Genomic DNA, 6028 nt, shown 5'->3' on the forward strand with positions numbered 1-6028 from the left:
GAGTGATTATCTAAAAGAAAAGAAAAGCTAAAAATATTTTTTCTAGTACTCCATGCATACTGTAAAAACACACTGATTCTAGAAAAAATAGAAAGGGGGGGTAGAAAATCACCTAATGGATTCAAAATAACCTGGTCAGAACATAAAACTCCGACGACCCTCAAAGCCTCATGAATTCCGCCGATATGATTGACTGATCAATACTCGGCGGCTTCGAGATGAACAACAACCAATGCCAATTGATTGTTCTTGTCTAGAACACTCCATTGACAGAGGTTCTAGGTTACAACAAATGACCATGAGCCAAGAAATCAGAAAAGGGGAAAAGAAACATATTAGGTTTTCTTCTATGGATTTTAGATCCGAAATTAAAAGGATTTGGTAGAGATTTAGGGGAAACTAGTGATGGATTTGGAAAGAGGGGGGAATGGTAATTGTATGGTGACAGTTTGGGCCGATTTGGAGCGTCGCCACCGGGCGGTGGGGTGTGGAAATTTGGTACGGCTAGGTTAAGGCTTGAGAGAGATGAAGTGAAGTGAGAGGAGTTTGAGGGTTTGGGTGTGTGTGTTTTTCAGACAGATATAAAAGAATTAGGGCTTTAGTTCCTAGCCATTGGATGGAGGAAGATGGACGGCCAGGATTAATGACTGCCAAAACGGCATAGTTTGGGTATTAGGGGATCTGGACTGGGATGAGTGATAATTGGGCTAGGGCGGACGGAGGAAAATTGGGCCATGGCAATCAGGCCCAATCCCGTTTTGAAACAGCCCCCTTTTCTTTTCTCTCTTTTCATTTTCTTTTTTTTAATTAAAAAACCCTAATTAAATTAATTAAATCCTAAATTAAATCTTAAATTAATATTACCTAAAAAATCAAACTAATTATCTATTTGTAACAATTACAAAATTATTTAATCTTAAATTAATGAAGAGAAAAATACTAATCTAATATTAAAAGCTAAAATGAAAAAATAAGCAATATTTTTGTGATTTTAATTTAAATAATATAATTAATTATCTAATTAATCCTAAAATATGAACACAAAATCTAAATTAAATGCATGAAATTTTTGATATTTTTTCATGATTTTAACATAATTAAATGTGCACAAAATGCAAACAATTAACCAAATCCTACAAAAATCCTATAAAATTGCAAATAATTTGGGAAAAATCTATTCCTTTAATTTGTAGGAGTATTTCACATAGGGAAAAAATCATGTGCTCATAGGATGCCCAGGGTTTCTTGGACAAGTGTTAGCAGATTCCTCATATAGCTGGTATTCTGGAGACAAGTGGGGTCTCGTTCGCTACCTTTCAGTTTACTAGGGTTGCCTTCACATGGTGGGAGGCTTATGAGAGGCGCATACATGTCGATGATGCACCACTTACATGGCAGGAGTTCTCTGTTATCTTCTTGGAGAAGTTCGTGCCGTAGTCTCGTAGAGAGGAGTTGCGCAGACAGTTTGAGAAAAAAAGTCAGGATAACATGTCTATGACGCAGTACGAGATAAGGTTTTCTGAGTTGTCTTGACACGCAGTTTGGTTGGTTCCCACTGATAGGGAAAGTATCAGGAGGTTTATTGATGGCCTCACCTATTAGCTGTGCTTGCTCATGACTAGGGAGAGGGTATCTGGTGCTACTTTGACGAGGTGGTCGATATTGCTCGGCAGATAGAGATGGTCCGTAGCCAGGATCGATGAGAGAGGGAGGTCAAGAGGCCTCGAGGTTCGGGTAATTTTGGTGGTATACCTTCTAGGGGCAGTCCTACCACAACAAAGGTCGTCCTTATAGGCCCGCTTAGATGGCTCGTCCCTCTCATTGGTGCATCGGTTAGCCACGGTCCTTACAGTGCTCACTCAGGCTAGTCTTCATTCAGTGCACTACCAGTGTAAAGACTTTGGTAATATCAAGAGAGGTTGCCTAGTTTGTTGAGTGGGGCTCCACAGTTGAGTTCTCGACCAATGGCACAGATACCAGCAATTACACCACCCATTCAGCCAACTCGGGTGGGGCCCAGACAGCTCGGGGTCATCCTAGAGGGGAGGCCGATTAGGTGGCGGCCATGCCCGATTCTATGCTCTTCCATTACTTTGGATGCAGTGATTATAGGTATTGTCCTAGTATGTCACAAGGATGCCTTTGTATTATTTGACCCTGGTTCCACTTATTCGTATGTATCATCGTATTTTGCTCATTATCTGTATATTCTCCATGAGTTCCTAGTTTTATCTGTTCATGCATCTACGCCAGTGGGCGATACTTTTATTGTGGACCATGTGTATCAGTCGTGTGTAGTGACTAATGGGGGATTGGAGACTAGAACTGACCTATTGTTGCTTGGTATGGTCGATTTTGACGTGATCTTGGGTATGGATCGGTTGTCTCCATGTCATGTTATTTTAGATTGTCACGCCAAGACTGTGACGTTGGCGATGCCGTGGTTGCCACGAATTGAGGGGCGAGGTTCTCTAGACTATGTTACCAGTAGAGTGATCTCATACTTGAAGGCCCATCGGATTGTTGGGAAGGGTTGTTTATCTTATTTGACATTTGTGAGGGATATTGGCGCTGATACCCCTACTATAGATTCCATTTTGATGGTGCAAAATTTCCCGGATGTGTTTCCTGCAGATCTGCCGGGCATGCCGCCCGACAGGGTTATTGACTTGGTGCCGAGCACTCAGCCTATTTCTATTCCTCCGTACCGTATGGAACCGGCTAAGTTGAAGGAGTTGAAAGAGCAACTTCATGAACTTCTTGATAAGGGGTTTATTAGGCCTAGCGTGTCACCTTGGGGTGCACCAGCTCTTTTTGTGAAGAAGAATGATGGTACCATGAGGATGTGCATCGATTATATGCAGTGAACAAAGTTACAATTAAGAACAAGTATCCTTTTCCACGTATCGATGATATCTTTGACCAGTTCTCCAAGATTGATTTGAGGTCTAGGTATCACCAGTTGAAGATTCGGGACTCGGATATTCTAAAGACAACATTCAGGACCCATTATGGTCAATATGAGTTCCTTGTAATGTCTTTTGGGCTGACCAACGCCCCAGAAGCGCTCATGCATCTGATGAACAGTGTATTTCAGACTTATCTCGACTCATTTGTCATATTATTCATTGATGATATCCTGGTGTACTCTCATAGCTAGGAGGAGCATGCCAGCATTTGAGGATTGCGTTACAGCAGTTGAGGGAGGAGAAGCTTTATGCCAAGTTCTCCAAGTGTGAGTTTTGGCTCAGCTCATTGGCGTTCTTGGGGCACGTTGTGTCCAGTGAGGGTATGCAGGTGGATCTGAAGAATATAGAGGTGGTTCAGAGTTAGCCCAGACTATCCTCAGCTAGGAGATTCAGAGCTTTCTTCGGTTGGATGGTTATTATCGTCACTTCGCGCATGGTTTCTCGTCTACTACATCACCCTTGACCAAATTGACCCAAAAGGGTACTCCTTTCAGGTGGTCGGATGAGTGTGAGGAAAGTTTTCAGAAGCTCAAGACTGCCTTGACCATAGCTTCAGTTCTAGTTTTGCCTTCAGCTTTAGGCTCATATACTATATATTGTGATTTTTCTCAGATCGGGATTGGGTGTGTCTTGATGTAGGAGGGTAGAGTGGTTGCTTATGCTTTCCGATAGTTGAAGCTTCATGAGAAGAACTACCCTATTCATAATTTGGAGTTGGCTTCCATTGTTCATGCATTGAATTTGGAGGTACTATCTCTATGGTGTATCTTGTGAGGTATTTACAGATCATCGGAGCCTCCAACACTTTTTCAAATAGAAGGATCTAAATTTGAGGCAACGAAGATGGTTGGAGCTGCTAAAGGATAATGATATTACTATTTTGTATCATCCGAGGAAGGCCAATGTGGTAGCCATGCCTTGAGTAGGAAGGCAGTGAGTATGGGTAGCCTTGCATTTATTTTTGTTGGTGAAGACCTCTTGTAGTTGATGTTCTGGCCTTGTCCAACTAGTTCGTAAGATTAGATGTTTCGAAGCCCAGCCGATTTCTAGCTTGTGTGGTTTCTCGGTCTTCCTTATTTGATCACATCAGAGAGCACCAGTATGATGATCCTCATTTGCTTGTCCTCAAGGAAAAGGTTCAGCACGGTGATGACAGAGATGTTACTATTGGAGATGATGGGGTGTTGAGGATGCAAGGCCGGATATGTGTGCCCAATGTAGATGGGTTACATGGGTTGATTCTTGAGGAGGCCCACAGCTCGAGGTATTCCATTCATCCAGTTACCGTGAAGATGTACCAGGACTTGAGGCAGCACTATTAGTGGAGGATAATGAAGAAGGATATAGTAGGGTTTGTAGCTCGATGCCTTAACTGTCAGCAGGTGAAGTATGAGCATCAGAGACTGGGTGGATTGCTTCAGAGGATAGAGATTCCAGAGTGGAAATGAGAGCGGATCACCATGGATTTCATAGTTGGGCTCCCACAGACTTTGAGGAAGTTCGACGCTATTTGGGTGACTGTGGATCGGCTGACCAAGTCCGCGTACTTTATTCCTATGGGTAGTACTTATTCTTCAGAGCGGTTGGCTGAGATTTGCATCCGAGAGATTGTGCGCCTTCACAGTCTGCCAATTTCAATCATTTCAAATCGAGGCACACAGTTTACATTGTAGTTTTGGAGAGCCGTGCAGCGAGGGTTGGGAACCCAAGTTGATTTGAGTATATCATTTCACCATCAGATGGACGAACAATCCAAGCGCACTATTCAGATATTGGAGGACATGCTATACACTTGTGTCATTGATTTCAGGGGTTCATGGGATCAATTTCTGCCGCTCGTGGAGTTTGCCTACAACAATAATTATCAGTCAAGCATTCAGATGGCTCTGCATGAGGCTTTGTATGGGAGACGGTGTCGATCTCTGGTGGGTTAGTTTGAGACGGATGAGGCTAGGCTATTGGGTACTGACTTGGTTCAGGATGCATTGGACAAGGTTAAAATTGATTCAGGATCAGCTTCGCACGGTGCAGTCTAGAGAAGAGCTATACCGACAGGAAGGTCCGTGATGTTGATTACATGGTTGGAGAGAAGGTTCTGTTGAAGGTTTCACCTATAAAGGGTGTTATGAGATTCGGGAAGAAGGGAAAGTTGAGCCCTTGGTTTATTGGGTTGTTTGAGGTACTTCAGAGGATTGGAGAGGTGGCTTACAAGCTTGTCTTGCCACCTAGTTTGTCGAGTGTGCATCCAGTATTTCATATTTCTCTGCTCCAGAAGTATGTCAGCGATCTGTCTCATGTTTTGGATTTCAGAACGGTCCAGTTGGATGGTGATTTGACTTATGATGTGGAGCTGGTGGCCATTCTTTGTCGGCAAGTTAGAAAGTTGAGGTCAAAAGATATAGCTTCGGTGAAGGTATAATGAAGAGGTTAGCCAGTTCAGGAGGGTACTTGGAGACCGAGTGAAAGATGCGGAGCAGATATCTATACCTATTTGAGACTCCAAGTACTTTTTTAGACCCATTCGAGGATGAATGTTTGTTTACGAGGGGGAGGATGTAACGACCTGGTTTGTTGTTTTGAGAGTTGTAGCCTCATTTCCCCATTTAATTCTCTTTTTGTGCCTTATAACTATTATGTGACTCATCGTGTTAGCCAGTTTGGGTCCGAAGAGATTTCAGAATGAATTGAGCCACTTAGTCTCATAATTGAAAGCTTAAGTTGGAATGGTTGGCCGACTTCCTTTATCGAGCGGCTCTCTCTGTTGACGATAAAAGCGATGGTCCGGGCTGTCTGAAATAAGCGGTAATTTTTCTCAGTCCTAATCCTAATAAATACCACGTGAAGCGCGTGATCACCCAGATTCCTAATGCCTTAATTATCTTATATATATAATAACTTATCGACGTCAGCCCCCTTCCTACTCCAGCTAATGGAAAAATGCCTTTGAATGGTCGTAATCGTCGACAACCCAACCGACGTCCACCATAGGCTCGGCGAGCTGTCCTCCTAGATTTCCTGAAGGTAATGCCAGGGCCTTTTCAGTACTGACGACTCTTGAT

This window comes from Nicotiana tabacum, chromosome 11, assembly GCF_000715075.1.
Source record: "Nicotiana tabacum cultivar K326 chromosome 11, ASM71507v2, whole genome shotgun sequence".
Taxonomy (NCBI): domain Eukaryota; kingdom Viridiplantae; phylum Streptophyta; class Magnoliopsida; order Solanales; family Solanaceae; genus Nicotiana; species Nicotiana tabacum.